The following is a 25,017-nucleotide window of genomic DNA, read 5'->3' as shown; positions in this document are numbered from 1 at the left end:
TCGTGGTCACAGGAAATGAGGCCCGTTAACCACGGAACTATGTTTTTGTTGCGCTACCCGAGATAGCTGTTTGAGCAAGCGCAGTGGAGGGCCTTAGTCCCTCTGGCAATGTTTTTGGGACTCAATGTAGCTGTACAGCACCTACCGAAGATATAACCCGACTGGTGTCACGGCAGTGAGTGTGGTATCATGTAGTCACAAAAGGGAGATATGTTGGAGTTGAAAGTTATTTCAGATGTGCCTACATGGATTGAACTTTGTATGCTATACACAGTGAATCTAGTTGATCAGCTGGGGCCGTGTGCAAAGCCTGGGTTTCATAAAGGACAATGGTGGGGAATTATCTCTCTCTCTCTCTTGGAATGCTGACATGGACGGTGAGATAGAAAGGGGCTCAGCTAATGAAAGCCTGTGACTGTGCATAGGGTATATAGAGCCATTATGTGAGTCACATAGTTTGTATGCTATAACTTGTACATATGTAAATCTGTAAATAAACCCCTTTTATTTAACCCCTTTGAAACGACCTCAAGTGTCTGGTCATTAACATAGAAATAAGTTAACATAAGCTAGAGCACATTCTACATGTACATTCTTCTATTTAGCAGCCTATATACAGTACTGTATACAATGAATACTATCCTTAACCATTTCAGCCCACGGGGATTTTTCACGTCAGAGCAATTTTCACCTCCCATTCATTTGCTAATAACTTTATCACTACTTAACACAATTTATTGATCTATAGCTTGTTTTTTTCGCCACTAATTAGACTTTCTTTGGGTGGTACATTCTGCTAAGAATTATTTTTTTATAAATGCATTTTAACAGGATTAATAAGAAAAATATGCATTAGTTCTCAGTTTTCATCCATTATAGCTTTAAAATAATCCATGCTACCATAATTAAAACCTATGTATTTTATTTGCCCGTTTGTCTCGGTTATGACACCATTTAAATTTTGTCCCTATCACAATGTATGGTGCCAATATTTTATTTGGAAATAAAGGTGCATTTTTTCCGTTTTGCGTCCATCACTATTTACAAGCTTATAAATTAAAACATGTTCGTACTATACCCCCTTCAAATGCCTATTTAAAAAGTTCAGACCCTTTGGTAACTATTTATTTATTTATTTCTTTTTTAATTGTAATTTTTTTCTTTTTCCATTAAAATTTTTATTTGGGTAATATTTTGTTGTGGGAAATAAACAGTTAATTTTTAATGTTATTATATGTGTAAATTGTAATATAAAAAATATGTAGATGTAGTTTTACTATTTGGCCACAAGATGGCCACCTTGAGTTTATTTTTTTCTCCTTGTGCTTCTCGATCACCGGAAGCACAAGGTGGATGGGGAAACTTTTTTTTTTTTTGCAGAAAGACTGAAGCCTCTAGTAAGAGCGCTTCAGTTTTTCTGCTGGGGACACGGATCGGTGATTGGGAACCATGTTCCCGTTCACTGATCCCAGGTCTACCGGGGGAAAGCACGGGGGAGGGGGGGCGCGCGCGATCGTGCATGGGGGCGCGCCGAAGCGCGGCACCGCAGCAGAGCAGCCGCCTGGACGTGAGGATCACATCCAGGCGGCAGAAATGGTTAATGTTTCTGCTCTGCCTATTTCCCTGTGCATCCTTTTCTGTAGAGATCTGATTACATATCTGTTCAAAGCACTGTATTCACTGGCTTCGTAATTATCACTGTCGTACAAAGCTAAACAGGTGGCACAAAGCAATCAAATCTGCTGAAAATGTAGACAAAGTATTAACTGTAGAAAGGGGCCTTAAAGCTTTCACAGAAGTATTTAATATTAGTTTTAATATTAGATTAAATAATTTTAGTATCAGGCCTTTCTACAATTCAGAGCATATGCCCATATGACTGACGCAGAGCTCAGCCCACAACACCTAAGCAAACTGCTACCTAACACAATACTACAGTAACCCTGCAGGTAGATGTAGCATACAGTCTGACAGGTAGTAATCCACCAAACATAACCATGTATACTAGTAAGCAATGGCACAGAAGATATATATATAACAGTCACCTGAGGTCTAGTGGTTAAGGCAATCCAGATAAATGAATCAGATGACAGCAGTATCAGGAGTTCCAGGTAAGTTACAAGGCAGTCCAGATAAACACTTTCCAGAGATAGCGTAGTCAAGGCAAGCCGAGGTCGGTTTAGGCAGAGATCATGCAAATGCGTGTCCAAAGCAGAGGGTCAATCCAGGCAGCAAGGCAAAGCGTAATCCAGGTACAAGAGGTACAAGAGGTACAAGTTTGGCAACAGGAATCCAGCAGAGACAAACGTGGTCAGGATACAAGGCAATAGTCGGCAACAGGAATCCAGCAGAGATAAACGTCAGGATACAAGGCAGTAGTCAGAAACAGGGATCAAGCAGAGGTTAAATGTAGTCAAGATACAAGGCAAAGTTCAGCAACAGGAATCCAATGACAGTGAACACATACCAAGCAACAAGCCAAAGCTAATGCTATCACGGGCAATGACTGGGGGCGCTCACTAGGTTTAAATACTAGAATTAACAAATCAACATAAAGCAGAATTAAACACAAACCAATAACAGTTCAGCGTGTCAGCTAATTAGCTGACACGCAAGCATACACGTGGTTACTGTTTGCATCGGTGGAGCACATACTGAGAGCGTGTCCTCCGCCTGTCTAATGAGAACTGAGCAGCCTCCTGCACTCTAGTGACGTCTGCGGCTTGCTGAGACCCGGAAGTCGGCGCTGCAGCTCGGGTCGCATTCCGTCGCTGACAGTCACTGGCGGACCTTACAATTAGAATATGTACAATGCCTAATGGAAGATTTGTTAACTGGTAGAGAGACCAGCTCAAGAAAGGGATCATCATCCCTATCATTAGCCTTGCTGACATAAGATGATCTGTAAGATGTTGAAAAGTGGCATTTCTGAGCATTTTTGAAACAAAGATTGAAGATTTTATTTAACCTTCCTGGCAGTAACCCCGAACGTAGTTCAGGGTAAGCCGCGCAGGAGGTTTTCTCTGGCCCTGCTCGGCCGATTTGCTTACTTTTTTTTTGCTGGACGCAGCTAGCACTTTGCTAGCTGCGGCAGCACACTGATCGCCACCGCCCCGCGCCCGATCGCCGCTATCCGTCACGGCGTGCGGCCCCCCCCACCAGACCCAGTGCGCTGCATGGTCAATCAGTGCCAGGCAGCGCCGAGGGGTGGATCGGGACTCCCAATGGCGTCCCGACGACGTCATCCCGCCCCGTCGCCATGGCGACGGGGGAAGCCCTGCAGGAAATCCCGTTCTTTGAACGGGATTTCCTGATCGAAGCGGGCGGGGGGATGCCGCTGAGCAGCGGCTATCATGTAGCGAGCCCTGGGCTCGCTACATGATTTAAAAACAAACAAACTGCTGCAATGCCTCCTGGCGGAATTTTTCATACCGCCAGGAGGGTTAAGATCTTTAATTATTCATTACTGAGTGCATTGATTGATTTTCCTTTTATTATTTAATGGTGTTTATATGTGCCTGGAGTTAAGGTTCATAAGTGTATTTTAGAATACACTAATGATGGCCTAAACCAGACAAGTATTAAAGTCCTAATTTAACATCAATTTCTATAGCTGTGTTTCACACACTGGGGACAGGCAGTGAATTCACCACCTGTCAGCTGCTCTCCTGCACCGGCTGGGCGCTTCTTAGCGCCCCTTTCCCCCATGATGTCAGAGCGTAGCCGCAAGCAAGCAGTTCAGACTCCTATCTGAAAGGGGCGTTATGACACTTTGCTTTTTTGAAGGTTTTTTATTTTTTTTTTCAATGCACAGTAAATGAAGTGCGCTCAGCTGTTAGTCGAGGAGCAGAAATGCCGACATCAAACCAACAAATGTTGATTCCGGTGATACCTTTAATGACTAACTGTACATAGTTTATTGCAAGATTTCGATTTGTTAAGTTTCTTCTTCAGGCATTATAAAAAACTGTATCAGAACCGTACAATAAGAAGTATTGAATCACATACAGACTTATATATAATTCTGTAGGCTCTGTATGTGATTCAAAACTTCTTTTTGTACGGTTCCGATACAGTTTTGGATAATGCTTGAAGAAGAAACGTGACAATTCGAAAGCTTGCAATAAACCATGTACAGTTAGTCATTAAAGGTATCACCGGAATCCATGTTTGTTGGTACAATGTCTGCATTAGTAACTGCATTTAAATAAAGAATTAAGGTAACCACACACCATACATTTTTTTAAATATCTTTTCAATTCAAGAATTGCAATCAAAAAAATGAAACAAATGATTGAAAACTCAGAAAAAAAAGTAAATGGGTCTGTACATTAAATAATTGACAATCTACCATACACCAAAAATTGATCAGAAAAATCCAACATTCACGATCTTCTTTTATTCAGTGAAAACAGGAAATTTGATCAGATTTCTTAAACAAAAAAAAAAAGCTTTCGAATGTTTTTGGGTCAACCAATCGTTTTTATTGAATTGGTGTAAAATTGGATTGTTTTATTGGATATACCATCCAATAAAACGATCCAATTTTACACCAATTCAATAAAAACGATTGGTTGTCCCAAAAACATTCGAAAGCTTCTTTTTTTTTTTTTTATTAAGAAATCTGATCAAATTTCCTGGCACCTTAAGAGTGAGCTAGGGATATTCATAGCCACTCTTCCACACAGGGCTATATTATGCCACTGTTTGAAGAGCATTAATCTAGAACAAATGAATATGGATTTCATTCCAAAATCCAACTTTTAGGGCTGGTGCACACCGAGCGTGTTTTGTGGCGTTTTTGAAGCCGCTTGCGGCTGCGGATACGATTGGTCAATGTATCTTAATGGGGTGGTTCACACCAGAGCGGGAGGTGTTTTGCTGAAACGCATACTCCCGGAGTGAGGCATTTTTTGGATTGCGGAGGCGTTTCTGCCTCCAATGTAAAGTATAGGGAAAACGCAAACCGCTCTGAAAAACGGCAGTTCAGAGCAGTTTTGCAGGCGTTTTTGTTACAGAAGCTGTTCAGTAACAGCTTTACTGTAACAATATATGAAATCGACTACACCAAAAACGCTTCTCCCAAAACCGCAAAATGCTAGCTGAAACGCTACAGAAAAATAAGAAAAAGCGTTTCAAAATCTGCTAGCATTTTGCAGATCTGCTAGCGGGTTGTGGTGTGCACCAGGCCTTTTCATTGTTTTCACATGGCCAGGTTACTGAAATAAAATGCTCTCTTTAGATATTCATAATGAGTGTAGTAAAAAACAAGCTTATATAATTTTCTCACATTTAGCATGAGCAATAGTCTGTAGAAGTCAGCAGAGAGTAACAATAACTCACAAACCTTACATCCAAATTCCTTAATCTGAGTTAAAGTTGGAAACGCAGCAGAAAGCAGACTCCTTAAATTGCAATGATCATCCAATGACAATTTATTTCTGCACTGGGACAGAGGCTTAAAAAATATTCTGGAATATTTCAAAAATTCCTTGGTTCTTGCAAAGCATACATCCAGTTATTATATTCTCCTCCTCTGCAGTTATTTATGCTTTGCAACATCCCAAGTGAGTATTCTCTAAACTGAGAACACCATGTGGGAGAGAGGAGTTCATCCTTATCATGGACATTAAACTGTTTTTATTTATCTCTTTGAAAAAAAATCACTTATGGACACATTTTTGGATCTGTTTTAAATATGGAATAACAAAATCATATCACACAGCAGGTTTTACTCTCTACCCCACGCAAGGCAATAAACCACAGTGGACTGGCCTCTAGAGTAAGAATTGAATAGGAACAAAAGGTAATTGTTCTGAAGATAGAACAGATTCCTATAATTTATTCTGCCGCTCTCACTCCCTTGTCAGAGTCTTCATTATACCTAATTATGATCTAATACAGAGCAGTTCAATTTTTCACAGAGGAGGCCATATATATCTTGTAGCAGCAAACATGCAGTCCAAAATAAAGATAATTAGAGAAAAGAGATCCTATTACTATAGCTGTAATGTGTAATTAGGTGTACAATGTCTACTATCAAAACTTTTTTAAGCATTTTATTGAGTTGCCTAAGGTTGTATAAGAGAGGTTTTCACTGTTATAAAGAAAATTCCATATTTGTCCATTTTGCAAGAGATGTCTGTTCACACTCTATCCATAAAGACGGTTGAGTAGTAGGTAAGGAATGGCATACCTTTCCAAGGGTAGGGGGTGCATAACCAGGGTGCTAAGCAAGGTCACCCATACAATCAATGCAAAAGTCCAAAGTAGGTTAGCACACTAGGTCTGAAATGCTGATACATTTTTGAATCTTCAGAGCATAAGTCAACACTAATTATTTGTGTCGATTGATGCCTTGAAGATTAAAAATCACGTCAGCATTTCAGACGTTGGTGTGCTAACCTACTTTGGACTGTTGCATCTATCCATAAAGAGGCTGAGTTTCAAAGATGAAAGTAATGCTGTTATGTAATCCCGCCCTTTCATTGATACTTTGCCTAGGCTAGCATGTCACAGCATTCTGCCTCCAAGAAATTTGGGTCAGTGGGGCACCTTACTAGCACTAAAGATGTCACCATCTCTGATACATTTAGAAATGTAAAAACATTTTTATGCTGATCGAAACAGGTAAACTCTGTGGTACAGAGGTAACACCTATGCCTTAGGAGCAGAAAGCTGCAAGTTCAATATTTTTTACAAGTATTTGTAGCCTGTTTGCTTAGTCTTCTCCAAAACTTAACAACACTTGCTCATTCAAAGCCTGCAAGGACTTCAATTGTTATATGGCTTGTGCTTCTGCTTCACTCTGGGGAGAGAGGAGAATGTTAGCAGTTAGAACAGCCCAAGTGAGGAGGGGTTTCCTATTAGGAAGCCTGTTTCTGGATGGTAAAGGAGTTCTACATATACTATGAAACAAACAGTTCTAGCTATCCTTTTAAGAAAAAACTCTGCTGACAATATGATGCTCTTCCTATTAGGTGCACACTACCAGGAATATCCCAGTAGCGTACATTTCACCATAGTGTCCCTTTAAGTTTGGTTACATATCCCATACATGGAGACACTAAGAAGTTATGATTATTCATTCACTGGGAATGTGGCTTAGCCCAGGGATGAAGGAATGCGTTTGACTGTAGATAAAACTTGCCACCATATTGCTTTTGCACTGGCTCAGAACTGTAAAGTCTGTGAATACTACCACACAATGACTCCATGGTAAAACCAGGACTCCTCCATTTACTTGGCTTAATAATTTTAAATGAATAAAATAAGAATACAATGATTTGGAAATCATTTAAACCCTAATGTATATTAAAATAAAAATGATCCAAACAACATATCAAAAGATGACACTGATGACACTTTGTCTCATAAAATATATGTTTTGAATTTGATGTCAGCAATGTTTAAATAATTGAACTTGTGCAGTAAGAAAACAGGGTCAGGGCACCAATGAACTGCAGAAATCCACGCTTTATTTTATTCCCACACAAGACAGATACAAGTCTAAGACCAGCCCTATTCACTTGTATCTGTCTTGTGTGCGGATGAAATAAAGCGTGGATTTCTGCAGTTCATTGGTGCCCGGACCCTGTTTTCCTACTGCACAAGTTCTATTACTCTAATATATCCGGAGGCACATTGGACTATCCACAATTAACCTCTACACAACCTGCCAGCAGCATCTGGTGCCGATTTTTTTCTTTCTCACTCAATCATCAGTTTAACCTCCCTGGCGTTCTATTAAATGCACCAGGGTGGAGGCACAGCACTATTTTTTGTGTTTTTTTTTTAATCATGTAGCTAGCCTAGCGCCAGCTACATGATTCCCCCCTCCCTGCGGCGTCCCTCCCACCCTTCCGATCGCCGCCGGCGCGTCTTCCCATAAGGATATCCCGTTCTGAACGGGATTTCCTTTAGGGCTTCCCCCGTCGCCATGGCGATGATCGTGATGATGTCATCAACGTCGTGATGTCTTTAGGAGTCCAAATCCACCCCTCAGCGCTGCCTGGCACTGATTGGCCAGGCTGTGCACGGGGTCTCGGGAGGGGGGCCTATAACGCGGCGGGTAGCAGCGCATCGGTGGCGAGCGGTGTAAAAAAATTGTCAAAATCGGCCCAGCGGGGTCTGAGCGGCACCCTCCGGCAGTAATGGACGAGCTGAGCTCGTCATTACTGCCAAGGAGGTTAAATAATTAAAAAGGCAAAAAAATTTTTTTTTTTTAAAATAGAAAGGTTTTGTAATGCTAAATACAACCATAATGAAAAAAAAAACTGGGGGAACATCGCACAACTATTTCGTACTTTTTCACCTACTTTTTGAACTACAGAGTGCTGAAAAGGTATTTTAACCACTTGAGGACCGCACTGTTAAACCCCCCTAAAGACCAGGCCTTTTTCTGTTAAATAGGTCACTGCAGCTTTAAGGCCAAGCTGCAGGGATGCACAACACAGCACACAAGTGATTCCCCCCCCTTTTCTCCCCACCAACAGAGCTCTCTGTTGGTGGGGTCTGATCGATCCCCCATGTTTCTTTTTTTTTTATATAAATATTATTATTATTATTATTATAATTTTTTAACAAAAATCCCTATTTCTTTAAATATTTTTCCTCCCACCCTCCCACAGTCAATTACTGCGATCAGCTGTGATAGGCTACATCCTATCACCGCGGATCGCTTCTGTGTCCCCCAGGGGGACAGCCGTGTCACACGGCTGTCCCCAGTACTGCGCTGCCTTAGATCGCAGCGCTGTACTACCCTAATAGACAGCAATTTTGCCGTCTAACAGTCTCCGACCTGCGATCGCCGCTGGGAGACTGAAGGCGAAGCAGAGCTCCGGCCTCCAAGCAGGAGATGTGCGCGCAGCTTGCACGCGGTCTCCTGCGAGCCCCATAGATGGCCGTTCATGCCAATCGGCATGGAGCAGTCCTGGGGCTGCTGCACTGCTGGCGCCAATTGGAGTGGAGCAGTCGGCAAGTATAGAAGATGAAAAATTACCTTCTAGGAGAAAAATTAGGATAAACATTGAATTGAATTGGACCCGTAGTGTTGTTAAAGAAGAGATAATGCAGCACAATGATAAACTTCACCCTGTGCCAGTTTATTAAAACATGTTGCTGACATTAATTTTAAAATGAAGCCTAGGGACACGAGTTTGGATTTTAGGATGTGATGATATCCATGCTGCTATTCTACCTGCATTGCCATTTTACACCTTGCTGTTGGAAAGGACTTTGCCCAATGCAACTGCAGAGGCTTGAGACTTTGGCTGTTTGGTGTATCGGCTTGCCACTATAAATGAAGCTTCTATTCCTGATAAAGTATTACAACTGCGGGTTCATACGTTTTGAAATGCTGGTCATTTGTGGAACTATACTTCACTTAAGACATTGTAAGGCAATATTACAGTATCCCTGAAGCATTTTTAATAATGATATACTCATCTCATATCTTCTTACACCCCACTTTTCCAGTGAAGGGGCCCTCAACTTATTCGACTGGCGCAGTCAAATAATCTTCTTTTGGTCATGTTCCCAGCCACGGATGATCACATCCCACCTAGGACTGGGCGAGTTGGGTCCATGACTGCATGTGTGTGTGTGAGTGAAGAGAGGAATGATGAGGATGGCATGGGCAAAGCGCACTCTCTTGTTTTGCAGCACGATGCATAGGTGAGTTGTTCTTTTTTACTGAAACAGAATGATTAACAAGTGTTCCTACTCTGTGCAGTTTATCACTCATGCAGGGAATTTCTGCACAATTCATACTCCACTGTTAAAATGCCAGGCCTGCAAAAAAAAATACAATTTCAGCCTACAGTCAGTTTTGCAAATCCAGGGCTGTCGGCAAATTGAAATGGGAAGATTTAAGAAAAAAAGAAAAAAAAATTAAATGGCTTATATATTTGTGCAGCACTGGTGCATACACTGTACAGTAGTGATAGCATTTGTTTAATGAAAGTGAGAAATTTTAAATCAGGATGATACCATTTAAAGTGGTATGAAACCCAGCATTTCTTCTTTGCTCTAAAAAATTATTTACAGAATATTATATACTACCACCATTTTTTTTACTAGAACGGCATTCAACTAGTTAAACACAGGACTTACAAGCTCCCTGCAGAGAAAGCTGGACGCATCCGAACTGGAGATAACATTGGCCTAAATTCACTAAGATCATGCTGGAGATTATAAGGCAAGAGAAAACTTACCTCCACATAGTGGGCCATATGCAATTCAATTTTTCACCTAAGTTTTCTCCTAGGGGATAATTTTTCAACAACTGTTTAAAATAGATTTTCAGCATTTTGTAATGGAAAAAGTACCAAAACTTAGGTGAAAAGTATTATTCAAATTACTTTGAGTATTTTTTTGCTTGCTGGTGGCTTAAAAGGAATTTTATTGACAAGTTTAAAAATATCACCTAGGAGAAAACTCAGGAGAAAAAGTTAATTGCATATCGGCCCGTTAGAGTTATGTTATCTCTCCATTCCTTAACCACTTTACCCCCGCGCGTACGTATTTCTCCGCCCCTTTTTCCATCCTTTAACAACCAGGGACGGAGAAATACGTACTTTCCGCGCTCCCGACGCTGTCCGCGCTCCCGCTCGTAAACACGCCGCCCGCCGCTAGTAAACACGCCGCCGCCCGCTCGCCCAGAGATCAATGAACGGGAAAATCCATTCCCGTTCGTTGATCTAAGCCCCGCAATGATCCGCTGCTCTCCTATGGGCAGCGCGATTATTGTGAGAAAAAACTCACGTGTCCAGCCTCATTATACTTCCTCCAAGCTTCCGGAAGGAAGCTTGGAGGTCGCATTAAAACAAAAAGTTACTGTGGCCATCTTGTGGCCAAATAGTAAACTACACCCTACACATTTTTCACATACAAATAAATGACTTTTACACATAAAATTAACTCATTACCTCCCACACTCCCCATTTTTTTTTTTTTGTAATTAAATTTTTTTTTAAAATATTTACAATTAAAAAAAATACATAAATAGTTACCTTAGGGACTGAACTTTTTAAATATTTATGTCAAGAGGGTATAACACTGTTACTTTATAAACTATGGGCTTGTAATTAGGGATGGACGCAAAAATGAAAAAAATGCACCTTTATTTCCAAATAAAATATTGGCGCCAAACATTGTGATAGGGACATAATTTAAATGGTTTAATAACCGGGACAAAAGGGCAAATACATTTCATGGGTTTTAATTACAGTAGCATGCATTATTTAAAAACTATAATGGCCGAAAACTGAAAAATAATTATTTTTTTCCCCACATTTTTCCTATTTTCCCATTAAAACACATTTAGAAAAAAATAATTCTTGGCATAATGTCCCACCTAAAGAAAGCCTAATTGGTGGCGGAAAAAACAAGATATAGTTCATTTCATTGCGATAAGTAATGATAAAGTTATAGACGAATGAATGGAAGGAGCGCTGAAAGGTGAAAATTGCTCTGGTGCTCAGGGGGTAAAACCCCTCAGTGGTGAAGTGGTTAAATTACATCCTCTGTAGTTAAGTTACCTTGTCTGTAGTTAAGTTACCTCCTCTGTAGCTAAGTTACTTCCTCTGGAGGTATTTTCAGAATTGTGGAGTTATTTTAAGGATTGAAGAGTTAACTTTAGAGATCTCACCTTAACTTAAAGACAGAATAGTTAACTTTAGGTTTGCCTGAGGTAAAATGTTTCCTGAATACTACATGCCTTATCACCATGGTGATTACTCTAGAAACTTTATTAAAGACAGGAGATAAGCTTAGTGAATTGAGGCCAGTATCTTGTGTTTACTTAATGGTATCAAGTGAGGAATGTAAACATTCTCTGGCAATTCAGACACTCCAGAACACAGACAGATACTCAGAAAGCATTTCAGGGTACATTACAATATGAATACACCAGTTATGAATAAAATGCAATGTCAGCTCTCAGAGCAAAAACATTGTACTTTGGGAACTTGTAATTTCTAAATGAATAATAATACTTATGCACAAAAGCAAATATGATAACTGTATTGGATATAAAAAGTAGCAAAACATGTTTTTATTGAATATTATGTCAGAGTTTTATACCACTTTAATGGAAGTGGAAATTTAGCACAACAGCTGTGCAAGCAGCATTTTTTTTTTCAATTAACACTGTTTATTGAATGAAAAAGTAAACTTTACAACAGTTCACAGCAATCATAGCAACAACACCAAGTTAGGGCCTGTACACACTGCTGAGCTTGCTCTGCGTTTTTAAAATCGCATGCGATTTTTTAAATCGCTAAGCCTTCATGAAAATAGAAAATTGAATTTCACCAGTGTGTACAGGTCTTTACGATTTTCATGATTTTTCAAAAGACCTTGCGTTTAAAAAACGCATGAGATTTTAAAAGTGCAGCGCAAGCGCAGCAGTGTGTATAGGCCCTAACACATAAAAAGACATAAGGTTCCATCACATGTTATCAATCAGGATCTGCAAGCAGCATTTTGTGAAATGAGTTCAGCAATGACAACTTACATAGTTCCCTCTCTTCACGTTTCCTTTAAGAAATTTCCCTTAACACTCTTTCCAGCCAGACGTTGTCTTGAGGTTTATGGTCACCGTTTTGTAATTCTGAAGGTCACATTTCTTGACGGTGGATATTATTTCAAGGTCACTACAATAACCTGACAGTCATAATTTTGCCAGGAGGCAAGCACATAAATGCCAATTCTGCAAGGTAATTAGAAAGTGCTTCACATTTCTTAGCAGAAAACATCTCGTTTCTTCCCCTCCATTATAAACACATATAAAGCATTTTTGGCAAAGGTGTCCTGTAACTGAACAGACTTCACAGAAAATAAGCTTGGTTCTGGGTGTCTTGGGGCCAAGAAAACTTAATTTATAAGGTTGAGTTGTAACCTACAGTGCTTTTGAGCTAACAGAGAAATCAAATCTGTTTACTTTAGAAACCTTGAAATGAAATCTTTTAGTAATATTTCTCAAGAGGACGGTGGGTTTCTTGGAATCTAAAGTGATTGTGAACTCCTTGGCTCTCACTCCTAGAAATGTTAAGGCACTATGAAAAGTATTACTGAGCAAGAAATAATGAACAATAACTGAAGACTGTTAATGAATGACCTAGGAGACAATGGGGGTCGATTCACAAATCACATATTGGGTCAGCCAATAATGCAGGTTAGGTGGGCAACATATACATTGTATGCATACCATACTTACACTATTTGTGCAGCGCAAGTTGCATAGCTCACACTAAACAGTATTTGTGCTATCAGTGCAATGTAAAGTTTAGTAAATCAACCCCATTGTCCTCTTACTTCCAAATAGCATTTAACAGAGCATCCTGGCTCTAAGTACAAGAAATACAGAGATCAATCTTCAGGCTCATCACAGTCTGATGGATATGCTTTCTATAGATTTGAAATTCAATGAAATGAAAGGCATATTCCAGTGTTTCTCAAACCTGTCCTCATGTCTTCCCAATGGTGCATGTTTTTGCAGGCAACCTCACCTATGCACAGGTGGGGTAATTAGTGTCTGAGCTACATGGAACTAATGACTCAGCTGAGACACTAATTACCACGCCTGTGCATAGGTGAGGTTGCCTGCAAAACATGCACCGTTGGGGAGTCACCAGGACAGGTTTGAGAAACACTGGCATATTCACATATATTACTCACCTTACCACACCATCCAAACCTCATATATCTTTTATACAACATTATTCTTTGGACAGATATGCTGAACAAGCGTGGTCATTTCTTTAAGACAGGCAGTTAATTCTGAACCACGTGTAGTTATAATTATACCGCACTGGGGGTTAAGAGAAGGTGTATTAGGCATATACAGATTATTTTATATTTAGGAGGAACAAAAAAAAAACAGTGTAAGAGTAGTTGGAAAAAAAAAACTGGTACTTATCCGTTAGCCGGGCGCATCCGGCAGGTGGCGCTGTTGATGTTAATTCCAATCATAATTACTTCACGTCAACCTGTGAATGTAAACCGCCGGATGCGCCCGGCTTAAACAGATCAAGCCGCCGGCTTGCTTCGTGAGTGTCTCGCTCTCCTCCTCCTCTTGCCCTCTCTCGTATGAGCCTTGGGGAGGGGACATGCGTGTCCCCCCAGAGTCGTTCGCCATGGCATTGCAAAGAACGACTCTGGGGGGACACGCATGTCCCCTCCCCAGTGTTCTATAGGAGAGAGGGCAAGACTACTCAGGGGGAGAAGAGCGAGACACGAAGCAAGCCGGCGGCTTGATCTGTTTAAGCCGGGCGCATCCGGCGGTTTACATTCACAGGTTGACGTGAAGTAATTATGATTGGAATTAACATCAACAGCGCCACCTGCCGGATGCGCCCGGCTAACGGATAAGTACCAAAAAACGTTACAGTAAATGTCAATAAATGTAAATTTTCCAAAAGTTCAGTTGCTCTCATCTATGCTAACAGGTCTTAGCTGAGAATACACTGTGCTGAACCGCAGAGGAAGTACCATGGCTAATTCTACATTGATGCATATATGGGGAAGGTTCAATTGTGGCTTTTGTATATTTTGATATGCGATGCACATCATTGAGAATTATGCTTGTGTTGTAATTCCTAATGTTACGCATGTTTGCATCATGGGTGCAGGTATGTTACATGTGTATGGAGGGATCTACATATTTTAATTCAGTATTATATTTATAAATATTATAAATATGTGATAATATAATGGTTTCTTTTGGATTCCCTGTGGTGTAATTAAACATTCAATGCCTCTAGCTCCACTTGCGCCAGAAAACAGTAGATGTATGTAAAATACATTTTAATGTAATTGTATATTTATTGTTGTCTGCCAAAAGGCATAAACCAATAAGCAGAATAATGATTACAGAGATGTTTTTTCATATATACAGTATATATTTGGAGACTGTGAAATTGTTGAGATTAGGGGCTTGATTCACTAACCGGCGCTAAGTGTTAGCACCGGAATGAAAAGCCACTTAGTGCCCCAAAAGTTGTTTTGCACAAAACTACATCACGCACAGCAGCGTGCGCAGCTCAGTGCGCCGGTAATAGTGCGCGGTACGAGGAAAACGGCGCTTCAGGGGCACCCGATGCACCGTTTTTGGCGCACCAGGTGTGACATTTACAGGGCAGCAGGTGCAACATTATTGTCGCACCGCGCACTATTACCGGCGCTGTGCACGCTGCTGTGCGCGATGTTTGGGCGCAAACCACCTAACTCCGTGGTTTGCGCCCACTAGCTTACTAACCAGGGGTCTAGTCCTGGGAAAAGAAGTGAGTGGACTCACTTGGAGAACCCCTGCGCGGCGCACCAAAAAATGGGCGTGGTCAAGCACACCGTGGGCGTGGTCATGGGTGGGGCCAAATATACATGACCTTAGCAGTGATGTAAAAGGTCTGCCGAGGAAGTTTGAGCTCTGCCGTAGTGTATCCCCCAAGTAGCCATGAGTATAGTAGTCCCCAGTATATGTAGCCAGAGGTATAGTTGCCTAGTATATGTAGCCAGGGGTATATGTGCCCAGTATATGTAGCCAGGGGTATATGTGCCCAGTATATGTAGCCAGGGGTATATATGCCCAGTATATGTAGCCAGGGGTATATGTGCCCAGTATATGTAGGCAGGGGTATATGTGCCCAGTATATGTAGCCAGGGGTATATGTCCCCAGTATATGTAGCCAGGGGTATATATGCCCAGTATATGTAGTCATGGGTATATATGCCCAGTATATGTAGTCAGGGGTATATATGCCCAATATATATAGTCAGGGGTATATATGCCCAGTATATGTAGCCAGGGGTATATATGCCCAGTATATGTAGCCAGGGGTATATATGCCCAGTATATGTAGTCAGGGGTATATATGCCCAGTATATGTAGTCAGTGGTATATATGCCCAGTATATGTAGCCAGGGGTATATATGCCCAGTATATGTAGCCAGGGGTATATGTGCTCAGTATATGTAGTCAGGGGTATAGTAGTCCCCAGTATATGTAGCCAGGTGTATATGTCCCCAGTATATGTAGCCAGGTGTATATGTGCCCAGTATATGTAGCCAGGTGTATATGTCCCCAGTATATGTAGCCAGGTGTATATGTTCCCAGTATATGTAGGTAGGGGTATATGTCCCCAGTATATGTAGCCAGGGGTATATGTGCCCAGTATATGTAGGCAGGGGGATATGTGCCCAGGTAGCCAGCAGGAGGGGAGCAGCGCAGAGAAGGAGAGCTATGGGGACAGCGGGGATGGGCAGACATCTCCCCTCCCCCATCCCTCACCTTTGTGCTCCCCTTCCTGCCTCTTCCCTCCGGCGTTTTGAAATGTCGGGCCCGGCGGCGAAAGTGGGCGGAGACTTACCTCGTTCCAGCCGCAAGGGACGCTCCGCTCTGCGTGCGGCTAGTCTGGTCTTCTAGCCGCACACAGAGCGGAGCGTCCCTTGCGACTGGAACGCGGAAAGTCTCCGCCCGCTTTCGCCGCCGGGCCCAACATTTCAAAACGCCGGAGGGGAGAGGCAGGAAGGGGAGCACGAAGGTGAGGGATGAGGGGGGGGAGATGTCCGCCCATCCCCGCTGTCCCCATAGCTCGCCTTCTCTGCGCTGCTCCCCTCCACACAAGCCAGGGTGAACGGCGTCCACTCTGAAGAATAAGTGGGTGGACGCCGTTCACCCGCGTCCACGCAGGACTCGACCCCTGTTACAAACCAGCTTAGCGCCGGTTAGTGAATCAAGCTCTAGATGTGTAAAAACCACAAAGCAGTTAATTGTTGTAAAATAAAGAAGGTCTGGGCCTCATACACAGTGTGGGAGTTCAGCGACATTGTGTTATCTTAGGTCACATGCAAAGAAGCACCTAAGTACTACTTAAATTTCGCCTTGCATAACCATAAATAAATGACGCATGTTTCTGCCAGCAGGCAGCGACTTGGATTGCTAACTATAAACATTAACTATGCAAGTCTTCCAAAATATTATAAATTCTGAATATAAATAGATGTAAAAATATCAATGATACACACTAGAAATGATCATGTAGGCGAAGTATTATTAGAAACAAATTTCAGTTTTACTTTTTCTCATCGTTTATGTAATTTGAATTTAGAAAGCCTATATTTTTGTGTGGGAAATGTTTAATCATTATTATTTTTTTTACCATAAATTAAATCCAAGATTTTTTTTAACTACTTCCATACCAGCAGTCTCTGGCCCCTTAAGGACCCAGAACAGGGCTTACCGACGATTCCCTGCACAGACAAATCGCTCCCGCCCATCATGCCACTCTCCAATCACCGTAGGTCCCTCTCTCTGCCGTCCCTATGACGGAAGAGCTGTGTGAGCAGGTCAGGAGCCTCTTGTATTGGCTCCAGATGCTGTCCATCAATTTAAGCCTATGCGATTGGCTTACAGTAATGACAGAGTCAGGAGCCAATGAAATCGACTCCTGACCATCTCACAAAGCTCTGTCGTCATATAGATGGCAGTGTGAGTGAGTCGCGGCAATAGGAGAGTGGCGCAATCAGTGGGAGCAGTGTGACTGCGCGGCAGTGATGTTTGAAATCTACAGCCTGTCAGAGCCGCACAGCCACAAGCAGGACTTAGTTTTCAACCGCGCTGGTCCGGAAGCGGTTAGGCATCACCTCCCTCCTTGCCCCCTATCTTGCCTGACAGTGTAAACACTCCAGCTTCCCCCATACTCACCTGCAAGGGTCTTAACATTCAGGATGACGTTACCCCACCACGTAGACATTTCATGGAGCCAAAACACTCTGAATCAATGTCACTGTAAACGGCATTGTTCCAACTTCTCCCCACAATTCCCCATGTCACATCCCCAAAAAACCTGCATTACTTTCACACCAGGCTTTATTCTTACAGCAGATATGTTATTTATTACATATAAAACATACCCGTGTACACATCAGATATACAGTCATAATCCGATATGTGTATCTGTTTTTAAAAATACAGAGACTGCTTTACTGCAACAGCACAAGTAACTTGTTTTTTTATTGGTTTATTTCATTTTTGTAGACTGCGCACTGCTATTATTGTATATATCTTATTTATGATGACTATTATCTGAGAAATAGAAAATGTTATTTTCTCTTTTAATAATAATTTACATTTATTCGGAGTCTGTGCATTTTTTCCCGACTCCGACTACAGAGCCCTGCCAGGAGCAGATACAGCAAACATACCTTGGTGTGTGTTTCAATCGCTCAGGATCTACCTGTCAATCACAAAGGACTACTGGGCAGATTGTGGCCACACGTGCTGCACATAGGAGTGACTCACAAGCTGCACACCAAAGCAATGCACACACTTTCCTCTAGAGTGACACACTTGTCACATGCTGAGGTTGCTTGCCATATGACAAGACGCAGTACATTCTCAAACTGAGTGGAGCTGCAGTGCCAACATAATATACATATCGGCTGTATATCCAAAATCTAGCAAAATTCCCCAGAGGGCTTACTAGTCTAGGTCTAGGAGATACAAACAGGTACCTTAAGGTACATCAAGACCTCCAGTAAGGACTGATACCTATGCAGAATGTTTTTCATTTAGTCTGACTGTAGACTAGATGTGTCAGTTATCAGTTGGAAGGTCAAGCAGATAGAGCAGTCTGGTGTTAACAGTCAATTGGGAGGCGAGGTATTCACAGCAGTCTAGTGTTAACAGCCAGTTGGAAGGTCAGGCAGTTGAAACAGTCTGGTGCTGACAGTCAATTGGGAGGTCAGGCAGGTGGAGCAGTGTGGTACTAACAGTTAGTTGGATGGCCAGGCAGTTGGAGCACTCTGATTCTAACAATTAGAAAAATCTGGTGGTGCTAACAGTCAGTTGAAGCAGTCTGATGCTAACCGTCTTTTGGGAGATCTGCCTATTGGGGCATTCTGGTACTAACAGTCAGTTGGAGCAATCAGGTACAAACAGTCAGTTTGGAGTTCAGGCAGTTGGAGCAGTGTAGTGATAACAGTCAGTGGAAGGTCAAGAAGATAAGAAGTCTAGTGCTAACAGTCAGACTAGTCTGGTGCTAACAGTAAGTTGGGAGGCCAGGCAGGTGGAGCAGTTTGGTGACAGTCTTTTGCAAGGTCAAGCAGGTGGAGGAGTCTCATGACACCTCTTAAAAAGTCAGAAACTTACCACTTTTATTTAAAATGGGAGGATGAATTTGTTCACAATGTCATATTCGAAGTTCTTTGTCTGATCTTCCAATCTACAGCCATTATTCAAAAGAAGGGAAATGTGGAGCTGCACTTTGGAACTGTTCATAAAAACTATGACACTTAATTTCCTCTACAAAGTGAGTTATGAATGAGAAAGGTGAAGAAGCTAAACTTACAATTGCTCAGATATTATTCATTTTTCTCACACCTGACCTCAAAAGTGAAGGGAGTCACTGAACCATCCTTCTGGGTAAATCACTCCGGCTGCCATATTTACTTCCTTTTAAATAATGCAAATTGTCTGGCTGTCCTACCGATGCTTTGCCTGTAATACTAGTAGCCATAGACCCAGGGGCGCCTCTAGCCATTTTGTCACTTCAAAGGTGAAAACCTGTGGCGCCCCCTCATGAAAATAATCGTAATGTGCCAGCGTTTCACTAGAAAATAAACGTAATGCCGCAATGTTTCACAATAAAATAATCATAATGCAGCAGCGTTTCACCAGAAATTACACTTATTGCGGCAGCGTTTCACCAGAAAATATATGTAAATGCGACAGTGTTTCACCAGAAAATACACATAGGCAGGGCTCCTCTTCCTCCTCCCCCCCCACCTTCCCATTAGTCCCTCTAATAGCCCTGATACCTGCCTGCGCCTATAACATTTACTCACTTGCAGAAGACTCCTCTACTGGCCTCCCTCCGGCGCACAGCAGCTCCCCCGATGATCTTCGTGCAGCAACTCCGACTGCAAAACTCCCGTGCTGACAGGCAAAGCAAGGCTATGGGAACATTGCATCCGAAGCCCTGCACTGGAGACACAAATAGTCTCCAGTGCAGGGCTTCGGATGCCATTTTCCCGTAGCCTTGCTCTGCCTGGCGGAACCCACAGACTCCGCAGGCTGCAGAAGTTAGCTTACAGGTTGCGGCCAGTGAACCTTCGCAGCACATATTAGATGCTGCAAGCTAGTTCACCACCTGGGGACACACTATCTGGTGGGGGGGTGGCTGTGGTCGTCATCGACCCCCCCCCCTCCCTGTGCGCCTCCTCCCTGCACTCCTCCCAGGCACCTCTGCAAAAGGGGCGTGAGGAGGCACATTGAGGGACACAGGAGTCACAAAGGAGGACAGAAGGAGTCACAGGGAGACTAAAGGAGGCACACAGGGGGGCAGAAGGAGGCACAATGGGGAACAGAATGAGGCACAAAGGGGAACAGTAGGAGGCACACACGGGAACAGAAGGAGGCACATGGGGACAAAAGGAGGCACACAGGGTGACAGAAGGAGGCACAATGGGGGGCAAAAGGAGACACAATGGGGGACAGAATGAGACAAAAAGGAGGACAAAAGGAGGTACACAGAGGGGCAGTGGAAGGTACAGGGGAACAGAAGAAGGCATGCGGGCCAGAAGGAGGCACAAAAGAGGACAGAAGGAGGCACAGGGGGACTGAAGGAGGCACACAGGGGTACAAAGGGAGGCACAAAGTGGGGCAGAAGGAGGCACAAAGTGGGGCAGAAGGGGGCACAATGGGGACAGATTGAGGCACAAAGGGGGACAAAAGGAGGCACGGGAGGAAAGAAGGAGACAGAGGGGGACTGAAGTAGGCACACAGGGGACAAAAGGAGGCACACAAGGGACAGAAGGAGGCACAATGGGGGACAGAAAAAAGCACAAAGGGGGACAGGAGGCGGCACAGGGAGACAGTAGGAGGCACAAAGCGGGATAGAAGTATGCACAAAGGGGAACAGAAGGAGGCACAAAAGGGGGGCAGAAGATGGCAGAGGAGAATGTAAGGAGGCACAGGGAGACAGAAGAAAACACAATGGGGCACAGAAGGAGGCACAGGTGGACAGAGAATGCTTACCTGAGGAAAATGTATGTGTGCTCTAACACCAAGTTTTAACCCTAGCAAGTCTGGCTCTGCAAATCTGGCTCAATTGGCTATTCATGATGCAATGCTCATGCAAATATGCATTTGCTTTCGCACGCCAAACTATGCAGGGTCAAAAAACGAATACCTGCGGGAATTAGTTCATGCCACATAAGCACTATCCAGGAGCGCCACGGGGAGGCTTCCCAATGCCCCCATACAACCGGAGGACCGCGGGGTCCCAGGCACTCTCACCGACCTGGGAACCACAGCAGCACCCCGGAGGGGGAGGCTGGGCGGCGCAGGCGACCCCCCCAAGCGTGGCCAGCGCCGGGGGGAGCCGTCCGCTCCAACCTCCCAAAATTAAAAACAGGCACTTACCTTAACGTCCATTGCGTTCTGCTACATGCGCATTAACTTGGGGGCACCACATGAGAAAGGAGTGAAGCATGGGTCACCCCAAGCTTTAGAGCTCAGGGCTGGCTCACACACAACACTCCAGAAGGGGGGGGGGGACAGGTGCAAACAACTCACTCCAGGGCTGACACCACCAGAGCAAGCCATCTTCCACCTGCCTCCAAAGGATACAACCACAAAAAATGCTTACCTGAGGAAAATGTATGCGTGCTCTAACACCAAGTTTTAACCCTAGCAAGTCTAGCTCTGCAAATCTGGCTCAATTGACTATTCATGAGGCAATGTTCATGCAAATATGCATTTGCTTTCACACGCCAAACTATGCAGGGTCAAAAAACGAATACCGCAAAGCAGGTGGACAGAGGAAGGTGCAGGGGAGAGAGGTGGCCCATGGGGACTGAAGAGGGACATGGAGACAAAAGAAGGCACAAAGGGAGACAGAAGGGGCCACAGGAGGACAAAAGGAGGCAGAGTGGGACTGAAGTAGGAACCAGAGGGGCAGAGGGAGCACAAGGGGACATAAAAGGCAAAGGGGACATAAGGAGGCACAGGGGGACAGAAGGAGGCAGAGGTGGCACAGGGGGACTGAAGGAGGCACATGGAGACAGAAAGAGGCACAAAGGAAGACAGAAGGACAAACAGCGGGTCAGACATGGCAGAAGGAGGCACAAAAGGGACAGAAGGAGGCACAAAGGGGGAAAGAAGGATGCACAAGGCACAGAGGTGGCAGCTGCCTGCAACTAAGTAGATGCAGCATAAGCAAGTAATTGATCACCTACAGGGTGGGGCTTTGGGTTTAATTTGGGGGGGTGGCTTAATCCAGCAACATGGCTGCCCCAGGACCAATGGCACTCCAGGCAATAGCCTGTACTGCCTATGGCTAAAGGCTCCCCTGCATATACCCTGAACAAGCATTCAGATCAGATGTTTGACTGAAGTTTGCCTGGATTTGCCAGATGATTGTTTCAGGTTTGTGATTCAGACACTACTGATGCATGAAAGATCAGCAACTTACATAATGTCCCAAGGTGCTTCCCGCTGTCCCACTGGCCACCTGTAAGGGACGCCGACCCATCTATGCTTCTGCACATGCCGCCCATGTGTGAATGCACACAAATCATCAGACGTGTACTGTGCAGACAAAGTACGCGCCCAGTTATGTGGCTATGGAAGCGCCGGCTTTTATGGGCAGCCATCAGGGAGCACCGGAGTTGCAGCGAGGGACCCACAAGACTTCTTTGGGCTGGAAGAAGCCCCAGGTAAATAAAGATTGCTTTTATTTTTATGCAGTTAAATAAAGGTACACCAACATATACTGTATTTAGTATATAAACATGCCAACACAAAAAATGCTAAACTCTATTGTTATATCACTTGGTCTTGATAATTTTAGATAAAGCTTACCAGCCGAAACAGTGTGGGCACCTCTGATTCAGACACTGCAGCTGGGTGTATGTGAATTCAACCATGGCAGTGCCCGTGTGCTTTTCTATTGTTTCTATGCGAAATCGTATGCGAATTCGCATGAAAATTTGCATACCAAAACTGCATGCGAATTTCCTATTAAATACATTGTATGCGAATCGCATAGCGGTATGCGGTATGCGAATTCTGATGGCTCTGCCATGCTGATTTTTTTCTGCATACAAAAATGCTCAGAAATCCTGACAAGTGGAAACAGTCCCATTCACTTGTATTGTCTATGCGAATCTGCATGCAGGAAATGCATACAGATTCGCTCTAGTGGAAACGGGCCCTGAAGATCATGCAACTGCTTGTTCCCAGGAACAGGTGGGAACTCAATTTCTCTTTATCTTGATCTTTTTTTTTTTTGTCCTGCTCAACCTCCAACTGACAGATTTACAAAGTTGCATACTGTTTTCTTTTTCTTAGAGACTAATTTGCTATCAATAAATGACCCAAGTAAAACTTAGAGTTATTGACAGCAGAATCTATGCTTGAAATCCTGAGTTTCTCAGCCATTCGCTGAAAACATTTTTCTCCCTTTGTTTTTTTTTCAGTTGAATTGTTAGTTATGAAGCTGGGAAAAACTTGTGTACTTTTTGTATAGCCAAAAAGAACAAAGTAAGATTTTTATACACTTCAGTGTTTCAAAAAAGAAACGTGTTTAGGCAAAAGCAACTGCAAAACAAACATTCTGCTTTTAAAAGTGGCCTTTTTTTGTTTTGCTTGCAATTGTTAGGTACTATCCACCTGGCCATTCTGGAATTGTATTATATTAGTAGTGTCTCGAAACTGTACTGGTTAAAGTGAATGGGAACCGTATTTAAAAAAATGAGATAGATACTTACCCAAGGAGAGGGAAGGCTCTGGGTTCTGCAAAACATGCACTGTTGGTGGGCCTTGAGGACAGGGTTGGGGAACTCTGCTATATTCTGCTAGTCTCCTGGTCCCCCCGTTCCAGTGCTGGCTCGCCCGGTAGCAGTATTTGACTAAATTAGTCAAATACTGCTTTACCCAGCCGAAGGAGGCTTCAGAAGTCTTCAGGGAGCCTGAGTGTTCCTGAAGAAGGGCGGCCCTGTACTGCGCCTGCGCAAGCACGCTCTCTTGCACGCTCACACCTGTGCAGTATGGAGCCGCACGTCTTCGGGAGGACATGGCTCCCAAAGTCTTCCAAATACCCTTTCGGTGGGGGATTGAAACGGGGGGGGGGGGGAGCTAGCACAGGATAGAGAGCAGAAGGCTCTATACAACCCAGAGCCTTCCCTCTCCTTAGGTAAGTATTTGCTTCGTTTTAAAAAAAAATGTGATTCCCATTCACTTTAACCATTTCAGCCCGTGGGGATTTTTCACCTTATGCATCAGAGCCATTTTCACCTCCCATTCATTCGCTAATAACTTTATCACTACTTATCACAATTTATTGATCTATATCTTGTTTTTTCCGCCACTAATTAGGCTTTCTTTGGGTGGTACATTTTGCTAAGAATTATTTATTTATAAATGCATTTTAACAGGATTAATAAAAAAAAAATGGTAAAAATTCATCATTTCTCAGTTTTTGGCCATTATAGCTTTAAAATAATCCACGCTACCATAATTAAAACCCATGTATTTTATTTGCCCGTTTGTCTCGGTTATTATACCATTTAAATTTTGTCCCTATCACAATGTATGGTGCCAATATTTTATTTGGAAATAAAGGTGCATTGTTTCCGTTTTGCGTCCATCACTATTTACAAGCTGATAATTTAAAAAATGTTTGTAGTATACCCCTTCAAATGCATATTTAAAAAGTTCAGACCCTTAGGTAACTATTTACGTCTTTTTTTTTTTATTGTCATTTTTTTTTCCATTAAAACATTTATTTGGGTAATATTTTGGTGTGGGACATAAACAGTTCATTTTTAATGTTGTTAAATGTGTAAATTTTAATGTAAAAAATGTGTAGATGTAGTTTTACTATTTGGCCACAAGATGGCCACCTTCATTTTTGTTTTCCCTCCTTGTATTTCTCGCTAAGTGGAAGTACAAGGGGGATGCTGAAATTTTTCCGGGCAGAAGAACTGAAGCCTCATGTGTGAGCGCTTCGGTTT

This window comes from Hyperolius riggenbachi, chromosome 4 (assembly GCF_040937935.1).
Source record: "Hyperolius riggenbachi isolate aHypRig1 chromosome 4, aHypRig1.pri, whole genome shotgun sequence".
Taxonomy (NCBI): domain Eukaryota; kingdom Metazoa; phylum Chordata; class Amphibia; order Anura; family Hyperoliidae; genus Hyperolius; species Hyperolius riggenbachi.
Note: the sequence above shows the minus strand (reverse complement) of the source record.